A 12,803-nucleotide genomic window follows, 5' to 3' on the forward strand; every position below is an offset into this window, starting at 1 on the left:
TCGGTCACGGAGGTTCGTAGTTTCATTGGTTTTGCCTCCTATTACCGTCGTTTTGTCAAGCAATTTGCCACCATAGCCAAGCCCCTGCACGCTTTGACGGCTAAGGGTGTGAGGTTTCACTGGGGGGCAGAGGAGGAGGATGCGTTCTGCTCCCTCCGTGACGCTTTGGTGCAGGCTCCCCCCTTGTGTTACCCCGATTTCACACAACCGTTTTTGCTTGACACGGACGCCAGCAATACGGGTATCGGGGGGGTGCTCTCACAGTTGGTCGGGGGGGTTGAACGGGTGGTCGCCTACGGTAGTAGGGTTCTTTCCCCCGCAGAACAACGCTATTGCGTAACTCGTCGTGAATTGTTAGCCATTGTGTTTTTTACACAGCAATTCAGGCCGTATCTTTACGGCCGTCATTTTACGGTCCGGACGGACCATGCGGCTCTACAATACGCTATGCGCGTGGCGCAGCCATCGGGCCAATTGTCCCGATGGTTGGAGGTCCTTCAAGACTACCAATTCACGACGATTTACCGAAAAGGGTTGCGGCACTCAAACGCGGACGCCTTGTCGCGGTTGCCGCCGTGCACGGACTGCACATGTTTGTTGGGATCAGCGCGGTGCAAACCCCCGGTCGCCGGCACCCCGGGAGTTGCGCTCGCCGCCACTGACACCCCGGGAGAGGACGCCCCCACGGGGAGGGATTCGCTGTTGTCGTTGCCCCTCATTGAGTGGGGCCGCCTCCAGATGTCCGACAGCTCCCTACTTACGCTGCGTCGGAAAGTTGGCGCTCCCGAACAAGGGGAGGCGCGGGTCGGTTCCTGGGTGTGCAGACAAGGCCTGTTGATGAGGTGGGACGACATGTCCCGGCGTCACGTGCTCGTGGTGCCTGTTGCTATGCGGGGTAGGGTTGTTCTGGCAGCTCATGAACGGCTCATGCATCTGGGTTTTCACAAAACGCTCGCCCTAATCCAGCGAGACTATTATTGGCCGGGGATGGGTAACGACGTGGCGAATATTCTTAAGGGATGCGTAGGGTGCGCCAAAAGGAAACCGCCACCATTGGCAGCTAATCCACCGCTGCAATCCATTCAGGTTTCGCGTATAAACGAATTGGTAGCGTTGGACATCTTGGGGCCCTTTCCGGTTACACCAAGGGGAAATAGGTTCCTGCTGGTTGGCGTGGAATACTTCACCCGATGGCCTATGGCATGGCCGCTCGCCAACCAGTCGGCTGCGGCGGTGGCGGACGCCTTTGTCCAGGGTTATGTGTTGGACAAGGGCGCCCCCGAACGCTTGCTGACGGATCAAGGGAAGAATTTTTCGAGCGTTTTGTTGCGCGAGGTGTGCGACCTGTTGGGTACAAAGAAAGTGCGTACTTCCCCCTACCAGCCGCAGACTGACGGGATGGTTGAGCGTCTGAACAGAACGATTACGTCTATGTTGTGCCAACAGGTCTGCGACGATCAGGTTGATTGGGACTTACAGGTGCCGGGGGTACTCGCGGCCTATCGAATGGCCCCTCATGCGGCGACAGGGTTTTCCCCATTTTTTCTCATGTATGGGCGGGAGGCCGATCCGGCCATGGACGTCCAACTGGGGATTTCCCAGCCACGTGCAAAATCTAAATTGGCAGACCACATCAAATTTAATATCGCCAAATTGACTGAAGCGCGGGAGGGGGCAAGGTTGAATTCGCGGTCGCGGCAAATTGCAAACGAGAAATTGCATGAGCGGAGGGTGCATACGCATGATTGGAAACCAGGCGATAAGGCCTGGCTGCATTGTCCACATGCACCGTTGGCTACGTCCCCCAAGTTGTTGAGACCTTGGAGGGGACCGGTGGAAATTGTGCGGGTTGCACGGCCCCAGAGTATACAGATTAAATGGGGGAAACGCCGTTGGTATGTGCACCCCTCCCGACTGAAGCCCTATGCGGCACCGTGTGACCCCGTTCTGTGCCGTGACGACCGGGCGTGTGATGTGACCGTCGACTCGGGGAGGGAGGTGTCGCAGGCTGATCCTCACGTGTCTCCACCTGACCCACCCCCAGGTGCCTCGGGCTTGACGGCTGCTGACCGTCGAGAGCCTGAACCCCGGGGCACGCACGAGTCCTCGATGCCTGGCCGATGTCTTCCTGAACCGCCGGCACCACCGGACGTTCAACCGCGTCTGGTGCCGTACGACGGACCGGCAAGGCGGACTCGGGCTAGGTCTCAACAATTTTCATGAGGACGGTTTTTTTGTGCTCTACACCGAGCTCGCCCGGTGTTCCCCTCTGCCGGGGTAATGTCCCGTTGTAGGGACGCTCGGAAGAAAAGGGGACACTGCACGAGTCGAAAGAAAAAAAAAAAAATTTCCATTCATTTTTTTTGTATACACATTGCTATTGTCACTCGCCGGTTTGTATATATTGTTCTATTGTCGCGGTGGCATTGGTTGAGGGTTGCGGATGGTGGTGTTCGCGTCGTGTTGTGTTGTTAGCTTAGTTGTTGTTCTTGTTGTTGTGTTGTGTTACGGGGCACACAGGGAGGGTTTGTATATTTTTGTAGCAGCCGGGGCGGCTGCGAGCTATGTGGTAGGGGGTGATGTAGTGGTGGTATTGACGTGCGCCGACTGTGACAGTGATGGATCACGGGGCGGCGCGGGGTGCGGGGTTGGGCACGCGCAGTGGGCGTGGTGTGGACGCGCGCGCCGGGAGTGACAGATGACGAGGCGGCGCGGAGTGAGTGGTGAGGCACGATGAGATGTGGGAAAAGAGGATCGTAGCCAGCGCCCGGCGATTGGTCGAATAAGTGGGTGCTCGCAGCGACGTCCGCAGGTGGGGTATAAAGGGGGACGCGCGAGAGCACTCGGGGAGAGTTACCCAGTTGAAGACCCGAAGACGGAGCTGAAGACCTAGTGAAGCCGAGTAGCTCAGTGGCGTTAGTCGCCGAGTAGCTAAGTGGATGTTGGTCATCCGAGTAGCTCAGTGGCGTTAGTCGCCGAGTAGCTAAGTGGATGTTGGTCATCCGAGTAGCTCAGTGGGCGTTAGTCGCCAAGTAGCTAAGTGGGTGTTTGTCACCCGAGTACTAAGTGGATGTTGGTCATCCGAGTAGCTCAGTGGCGTTAGTCGCCAAGTAGCTAAGAGGATGTTGGTCATCCGAGTAGCTCAGTGGGCGTTAGTCGCCAAGTAGCTAAGTGGGTGTTTGTCACCCGAGTACTAAGTGGATGTTGGTCATCCGAGTAGCTCAGTGGCGTTAGTCGCCGAGTAGCTAAGTGGATGTTGGTCATCCGAGTAGCTCAGTGGGCGTTAGTCGCCAAGTAGCTAAGTGGGTGTTTGTCACCCGAGTACTAAGTGGATGTTGGTCATCCGAGTAACTCAGTGGGCGTTAGTCGCCAAGTAGCTAAGTGGGTGTTTGTCACCCGAGTACTAAGTGGATGTTGGTCATCCGAGTAGCTCAGTGGGCGTTAGTCGCCAAGTAGCTAAGTGGGTGTTTGTCACCCGAGATACAAAGTAGGTGTTAGTCACCTGTAACCAAGTTTGATAAAATAAAGAGTGTGTTACCCGTGAAGTCGTCTCCCGTGGAGTTACTACATTACAGATACTCGTGAACAATCATCATTAATAGATACTCGTGAAGAATCACCACTAATAGATACTCGTGAACAATCATCACTAATAGATACTCGTGAACAATCACCACTATTAGATACTCGTGAACACTCATCACTAATAGATACTCGTGAACAATCACCACTAATAGATACTCGTGAACAATGAACACTATTAGATACTCGTGAACAATCATCACTAATAGATACTCGTGAACAATCACCACTAATAGATACTCGTGAACAATGAACACTATTAGATACTCGTGAACAATCATCACTAATAGATACTCGTGAACAATCACCACTAATAGATACTCGTGAACAATCACCACTAATAGATCCTCGTGAACAATCATCACTAATAGATACTCGTGAACACTCATCACTAATAGATACTCGTGAACAATCACCACTATTAGATACTCGTGAACAATCACCACCGATAGATACTCGTGAACAATCACCACTAATAGATACTCGTGAACAATCACCACTATTAGATACTCGTGAACAATGAACACTATTAGATACTCGTGAACAATGAACACTATTAGATACTCGTGAACAATCACCACTAATAGATACTCGTGAACAATCACCACTATTAGATACTCGTGAACAATCACCACTAATAAATACTCGTGAACAATCATCACTATTAGATACTCGTGAACAATCACCACTAATAGACACTCGTGAACAATCACCACTAATAGATACTCGTGAACAATCACCACTAATAGATACTTGTGAACAATCAACATTAGTAAATACTCGTGAACAATCATCACTAATAGATACTTGTGAACAATCACCACTAATAGATACTTGTGAACAATAAACACTATTAGATACTCGTGAACAATCACCACTAATAGATACTTGTGAACAATCACCACTAATAGATACTCGTGAACAATCACCACTAATAGATACTCGTGAACAATCACCACTAATATATACTCGTGAACAATCAGCACTAATAGATACTCGTGAACACTCATCACTAATAGATACTCGTGAACAATCACCACTAATAGATACTGGTGAACAATCATCATTAATAGATATTCGTGAACAATCGCCACTATTAGATACTCGTGAACAATCACCACTATTAGATACTCGTGAACAATCACCACTAATAAATACTCGTGAACAATCACCACTGTTAGATACTCGTGAACACTCATCACTAATAGATACTCGTGAACAATCACCACTATTAGATACTCGTGAACAATCACCACCGATAGATACTCGTGAACAATCACCACTAATAGATACTCGTGAACAATCACCACTAATAGATACTCGTGAACAATCACCACTATTAGATACTCGTGAACAATGAACACTATTAGATACTCGTGAACAATGAACACTATTAGATACTCGTGAACAATCACCACTAATAGATACTCGTGAACAATCACCACTAATAGATACTCGTGAACAATCACCACTATTAGATACTCGTGAACAATCATCACTAATAGATACTCGTGAACAATCACCACTAATAGATACTCGTGAACAATCACCACTAATAGATACTCCTGAACAATGAACACTATTAGATACTCGTGAACAATCATCACTTATAGATACTCGTGAACAATCACCACTAATAGATACTCGTGAACAATCATCACAAATAGAGACTCGTGAACACTCATCACTAATAGATACTCGTGAACAATCACCACTAATAGATACTCGTGAACAATCATCATTAATAGATACTCGTGAACAATCACCACTTATAGATACTCGTGAACAATCATCACTAATAGATACTCGTGAACAATCACCACTATTAGATACTCGTGAACACTCATCACTAATAGATACTCGTGAACAATCACCACTAATAGATACTCGTGAACAATGAACACTATTAGATACTCGTGAACAATCATCACTAATAGATACTCGTGAACAATCACCACTAATAGATACTCGTGAACAATGAACACTATTAGATACTCATGAACAATCATCACTAATAGATACTCGTGAACAATCACCACTAATAGATACTCGTGAACAATGAACACTATTAGATACTCGTGAACAATCATCACTAATAGATACTCGTGAACAATCACCACTAATAGATACTCGTGAACAATCACCACTAATAGATACTCGTGAACAATCATCACTAATAGATACTCGTGAACACTCATCACTAATAGATACTCGTGAACAATCATCACTAACAGATACTCGTGAACAATCACCACTAATAGATACTCGTGAACACTCATCACTAATAGATACTCGTGAACAATCACCACCGATAGATACTCGTGAACAATCACCACTAATAGATACTCGTGAACAATCACCACTATTAGATACTCGTGAACAATGAACACTATTAGATACTTGTGAACAATGAACACTATTAGATATTCGTGAACAATCACCACTAATAGATACTCGTGAACAATCACCACTAATAGATACTCGTGAACAATCACCACTATTAGATACTCGTGAACAATCATCACTAATAGATACTCGTGAACAATCACCACTAATAGATACTTGTGAACAATCACCACTAATAGATACTCCTGAACAATGAACACTATTAGATACTTGTGAACAATCATCACTTATAGATACTCGTGAACAATCACCACTAATAGATACTCGTGAACAATCATCACTAATAGAGACTTGTGAACACTCATCACTAATAGATACTCGTGAACAATCACCACTAATAGATACTCGTGAACAATCATCATTAATAGACACTCGTGAACAATCATCACTAATAGATACTCCTGAACAATCACCACTAATAGATACTCCTGAACAATGAACACTATTAGATACTCGTGAACAATCATCACTAATAGATACTCGTGAACAATCACCACTAATAGATACTCGTGAACAATCACCACTAATAGACACTCGTGAACAATCACCACTAATAGATACTCGTGAACAATCACCACTAATAGATACTCGTGAACAATCAACATTAGTAAATACTCGTGAACAATCATCACTAATAGATACTCGTGAACAATCACCACTAATAGATACTCGTGAACAATAAACACTATTAGATACTCGTGAACAATCACCACTAATAGATACTCGTGAACAATCACCACTAATAGATACTCGTGAACAATCACCACTAATAGATACTCGTGAACAATCACCACTAATATATACTCGTGAACAATCAGCACTAATAGATACTCGTGAACACTCATCACTAATAGATACTCGTGAACAATCACCACTAAAAGATACTGGTGAACAATCATCATTAATAGATATTCGTGAACAATCGCCACTATTAGATACTCGTGAACAATCACCACTAATAGATACTCGTGAACAATCACCACTAAAAGATACTGGTGAACAATCATCATTAATAGATATTCGTGAACAATCGCCACTATTAGATACTCGTGAACAATCACCACTAATAGATACTCGTGAACAATCACCACTAATAGATACTCGTGAACAATCACCACTAATAGATACTGGTGAACAATCATCATTAATAGATATTCGTGAACAATCGCCACTATTAGATACTCGTGAACAATCACCACTAATAGATACTCGTGAACAATAACCACTCATAGAGCCACTCAACACAGTCGTTGTTGACGAACACTTTTGATTCGTCTCGGAGTCAGGAAGCTCTCGGGGCTCAGAGACTCAAACGGAGATCACGACCCCTCCCCTTGTCCCCCCCGCCAGCGCCCCCCCCGCTCTGGGCGTGTTCGCACGGTGACGTCACCGCCGGGGATTTCCGAAGCGGCGCGTGTCCGGGTCTGGTTGAGAGAAACGCCGCGGAAATCCCCTTCGCCAGGGGACCAATCAGAGCGCGCGACGAGCCCCGTTGCCCCGCTCCGATTGGTCGCTGTCTCGGCACGTAAACACTCACTATTTAACTCGCTCGCTATTTAACTTACTATTCAACTAACTCACTATTCAACTCACTCACTATTTAACTGGCTCACTATTGAACTCACTCACTATTTAACTACCGCTCTGCTCGGGGCTCAGAGAGCCCGAGACCAGAACCCCGTGTCCCCCTCACCCCGTGTCCCCCCCTCACCCCATGCCCCCGTGTCCCCCCCTGTCCCCGTGTCCCCCCTCACCTGGTGGTGTCTCTGAGCTCTCGGGGTCTTCGCCTCTCGCCTCCTCTCGCTGCGCAGCTTCTGACAACAAACAGAAGCCGCAGCTGTCACTCAACTAGCACGCCCCACCCCCTGCTCCTCCTACAACCGCCCTGCACCCCGGTCTCCAGCGCGGCATCGCGCGGGAAACCCCCTTGAGCAGCAGGCGACCAATCGGGGCACGGGACGAGCCCTGCTGCCCCGTTCCGATTGGCCGCGCTCCGATCGCTCGCGCGCTCTGATTGGTACCTGGTGCGATGTGTCAACATCGCCACTGCGGAGACAAAGGCGGCCGGGCGTGGTGTTGGCCACCCACCCCCTCGTGTGCCGTGCTGGCCTTCATAGGTGCTCGCTAACAGCACTTGCCCCTACAGTCTGTTAAGGCTACACGGGGGATCTTTGTCTGAGTGCGTGAGTGTGAGTGTCTGTGTTGTGTCTGAGTGCTGTAATGAGCCCAAGGGGCTGGATCTATGCCGTTTTCGTCTTATTCCAGCAAGCAACAATCGCCATTCGCCACTAAGTGGCGGTGACGTCACCACGACGCTTGTGCCAGGCTATGTGCACCTTGAGGCCACGATGTGTCGAACGCCCGCTGGCAGGTCACGGGGCAGACCCAGCAGGTGCCACGGGTCGACTGACTGAGATGACCGAGACGACTGGCTGATGCACCACCTGTGCCCCCACTGTGCCAACTTGCTGTGCTTTAGGCACCCGGCGCTCCGCTCTTTGTTGTGAGCGTCGCTCCTCCGCCCTCCGTTGTTGTTGGAGGGCGACTGCCTCCATCTGCCCAGTAGCAGCGTCCTTCACGAGCCTCCTCCACAGAGTCCGATCTTGACACCGCTGGTACCAGTCATCGGCAAGTCCACTCAGCTCCACGTCCTCCTGTACCACATCACTCCATCTCTTCTCTAGCCCGTGCCGCGCCCGTTTAGCCCCCTCGATCCGGCCGAACAAAAGCTGTTTAGGCATGCGGTGGCTGGGCATGCGGGCTACATGACCCAGCCAACGCAGCCTTGCCTGCCGGAGGAGCTCACCGATGGGACTTTGCCCAGATCTTTCAAGGATTTGTGAGCTCACACAATCCAGCCTGGTTAAACCCAGGATGAATCGTAGGTAGGCCAGCCTAAATGTTTCCAACCGGCGAAGATGCTCCATTAGGGGGGTCCACGTTTCGCAAGCGTAGAGAAGGGAGGGAATGACCGTGGCCGAGACGCAGAAGTCGCAATCGGGTACCCAATACCCGGCTACCCGTACCCGGCCGGGTACGGGTAGCCGGGTACCCGATTGCGACTCTGGTGCGGCCGGGTACGGGTAGGCCGTGAGTCACTGGTGAGTCACCGTTTGTCATTCATTTCCCAACATCTTGTCTCTTCTCACAATTCAAGTTCCTAGAATCAACCCACCCGCGCCTGCAACATGGCTTCATCCCAGAGGTCACAATCGGGTACCCGTACCCTACCCGATACCCGGCCGGGTAAGGGTAGCCGGATATCGGGTAGGGTACGGGTACCCAGCGGCGCCTCGCTGAGCCTTCGACGGCAGCTTTGTGGTGCCTCGTGCTGGCTCCGTGCTCTGCTCTCACGCGGCTCGTTCGTCGTTACTGTCTCCCACAGCACCCATCGCCGGTGAATACTTTTACGTCCGCGGCTGTGTTCTTGTCAACACGGCCATTGGGTAGAATCACCAACGTGATGCATGGAGAAGACATCGTTGTTTGCCTTCCGAGGTTGTTTTCGGTGCGCATCCGATCTTCACAATGAACATCATCATTATTATTGTTGTTGCTACCCACGTGACTTTACCGAAAGAACCAAAGAGTATGGATTCCTGCGCGTCACGAGAGCGTCAACTCGAGACTGTTCACATTGAAATAAAAAGGCGGCGTGGGGTCGCTCGACCGACGTCTTTCCTTTGACGTCTCATCCCTCTGACGAGTCCCTGAAGCGAGAAGGACGAGAGGGGGAGGGCTGCTGGGTGTAGGGGGGGAGAGGGGCAGGAGCAGCAGCAGCAGGAGGAGAAGGCGGCAACGATCCGCACGCATCGCGTTTCAGGGCTCCAGTTTGGGTCTCGTCTGCGATGCCACCTCGAGGTCCAAGGGAAGAGGCCTGGGTAACAATGCACAACAACAACAATGCACAACACCAACAATGGGCAACAACAACAATGGGCAACAACAACAATAAGCAACAACAATGGGCAACAACAATGTGCAACGACAACAATGGGCAACAACAACAATGCGCAACAACAACAGCCGCCATTCACCACGAAGTGGCGGAGACGCCTTCCCCCGCACCTTCAATCGGCGCGTGTGGCTACGTACGGTGCGAAAGAAGTTCACCATATCTACATTGTGCCAGGCTAGGTGCACTCCGCTCGTTGTTGTGAGCGTCGCTCCTCTGCCCTCCTCCGCTGGTTGTTGGAGGGCGACTGCCTCCGACTGCCCACCCAGAGTCGTCCCGCCCGAGCGCACAGGGATCCAGCGGCGAGTCGCTGCTAGTTGACTTCTGGTTGACCTCCCACTCGCAGCTCGCACCTGCGAGTTCGATTCCCGCCCACGGCCACCAACGCGAGTGGCGGATTATCTGAACGAGTCCAGGACATTCTCCCCAAGGTCGACTCAGCCTCAACGGAGTAGCTGGTGCTGCGTGTAGAACATCGCAACGAGGGAGACAAAGGCGGCCGGGCGTGTTGCTGGCCACCCACCCCCTCGTGTGCCGTGACTGCCTTCATGGGAGCTGACAGGACTTGCCCCAAGGCCTGTGAAGGCTACACAGGGGATCTTTGTTGTTTCGCAGCCCTCGGCGTGCCACGGAATCTGGGCACAGAGGCTCCGGCAGGTCGGGTTACTCAGCCCGCCCGCCAGCCGCTCAATAATTCATCCCCGCCGCTCGTTACTCCCGCAGCAGGGGCAGCCCCCGCCTGGACGATGCCTCCACACGGGGGTCGAGGCCGGGCGGGACGGGTCGCTCAGCCCGAGGGGGACCTCCACCAGCTGCGTGCTGCGGCTGGGCCACGTCTCACACTTCTTGGGAGGAGAACTGCTCAGTTCGTGGCGCAGCCTTTGCCCCTCAGCTCGGCTCGATGAGTCTTGGACGGTTGCCACTGACTCGAAGGGCTCCGCAGTGCGGCTGCGTGGTCGTCGGCTCTAGGTGGACGTTGGCGACCCGTGGCTCGCGGACGCACCGCCCGTGAAGGTAAAGTTCGCGGTGCTCTCATCTCGTTCTTCCTCCGCGGTGCGAGTCTCATCATCCCCTTGCGCACGAGGGCAGCCACGTGACGATGTCGACGTCTGCTGCTGGCCGCGACGAGAGGCCTCCAGCGAAGAGAGCTCGCGTCGCGGGCCACAGTCTGGCTCGCATGGCCACGGTCACACCACTTATTGTCTTTCATGTATCTCTGTGTATCTATTAGAGTATCTCGATGAGTCCTGTATGCATCTCCATGCCCCTATGGGTTTACTCTCTGGGTCCACAGTCTGGCTCGCATGGCCACAGCTGCGCTGCTGCGGCGAGCGACTTCCATTTGGGATCCGTGCACGAGACGCGCGAGGGGGCTGCCCCCCCCCTCCACAGGGTGAGCCACTACCCCCCAGGCGAGCAATGCCCCAGGGCACTGCCCCGGTGCTCGCCTCGGCAGAGGCGGCGGCCGTAAGGGCAGCTGCGCCCTGACGCGTCACAGAGCGCCCTCTGCTGTACAGGAGATGTTGACTACCTCGCCTGGTGTGCAGGAGATGTTGACTACCTCGCCTGGTGTGCAGGAGATGTTGACCACCTCGCCTGCTGTACAGGAGATGTTGACTACCTCGCCTGGTGTACAGGAGATGTTGACTACCTCGCCTGATGTGCAGGAGATGTTGACTACCTCGCCTGCTGTACAGGAGATGTTTACTACCTCGCCTGGTGTACATGATATGTTGACTACCTCGCCTGGTGTGCAGGAGATGTGGACTACCTCGCCTGGTGTGCAGGAGATGTTGACTACCTCGCCTGGTGTACAGGAGATGTTGACTACCTCGCCTGGTGTACAGGAGATGTTGACTACCTCGCCTGGTGTACAGGAGATGTTGACTACCTCGCCTGGTGTACAGGAGATGTTGAATACCTCGCCTGGAGTACAGGAGATGTTGACTACCTCGCCTGCTGTGCAGGAGGTCGCGGGTTCCATCGCCACCCTGACGACGCCTGCTGCTGCTCTATACTTGGAGTTTGTGTCTCTCTCTCTCTGCCCGTGGTCGCGTGGATTTTTCACCGGCTCCTTCCACATTTAGAATCGACGTGCAGGTATGTACTGCAGGATGCTTTACAAACATGTTAACACCACGAGAATTGTGCTGCCTCTTGGCTCTGGAGAAGATTCCAGACACGTATTGACAAGGAAGGCGAACAAGTGGAGACTCTCTGACTTGTTTCAGCTATTACTATACGGTTTGTTTAATCACGTCACAGAGTTTTATCCGTTCTTTTACCAAGTAAAACGATAGTCCCATATAAGTGTTAACTGTTTTTGAAGCACCCTGTATATATTGGAGCTGCGTTCAAATTATTGGGCTGCTACTACAGATTTCCACATGCGAAGCCACTTGGCTAAGTCATCACGTGTGGCCAGGTCGCTTCTGAGAAAGAAGCTCGACAGCTGAGTGGGACTTGCAGCAGAACAAAGTGTCACGGTTTAGTAGTCGTGGGACTTACCTGCTGCAGCAGAACAAAGTGTCACGGTTTAGTAGTCGTGGGACTTGCCTGCTGCAGCAGAACAAAGTGTCACGGTTTAGTAGTCGTGGGACTTGCCTGCTGCAGCAGAACAAAGTGTCACTGTTTAGTAGTCGTGAGACGTGCCTGCTGCAGCAGAACAAAGTGTCACAGTTTAGTAGTCGTGGGACTTGCCTGCTGCAGCAGAACAAAGTGTCACAGTTTAGTAGTCGTGGGACGTGCCTTCTGCAGCAGAACAAAGTGTCACAGTTTAGTAGTCGTGGGACTTGCCTGCTGCAGCAGAACAAAGTGTCACAGTTTAGTAGTCGTGGGACTTGCCTGCTGCAGCAGAACA

At 51.2% G+C, this 12,803-nt stretch overlaps 1 protein-coding gene across 1 annotated transcript in view; it reads right to left on the reverse strand.

Moving 5' to 3' along the window:
• LOC144934452 (uncharacterized) overlaps nt 1-7,808 on the reverse strand; it is a 212,800-nt gene extending 204,992 nt beyond the window's left edge. Inside the window, exon 1 of the mRNA XM_078860213.1 lies at nt 7,743-7,808. The gene's annotated coding sequence lies outside the window, so the exon portion shown is untranslated. The remainder of the gene's footprint in view (nt 1-7,742) is intronic.
• Between the last annotated feature and the right edge of the window lie 4,995 nt (nt 7,809-12,803).

Source organism: Lampetra fluviatilis, chromosome 1 (genome assembly GCF_964198595.1).
Source record: "Lampetra fluviatilis chromosome 1, kcLamFluv1.1, whole genome shotgun sequence".
NCBI classification, from domain to species: Eukaryota; Metazoa; Chordata; class Hyperoartia; order Petromyzontiformes; family Petromyzontidae; genus Lampetra; species Lampetra fluviatilis.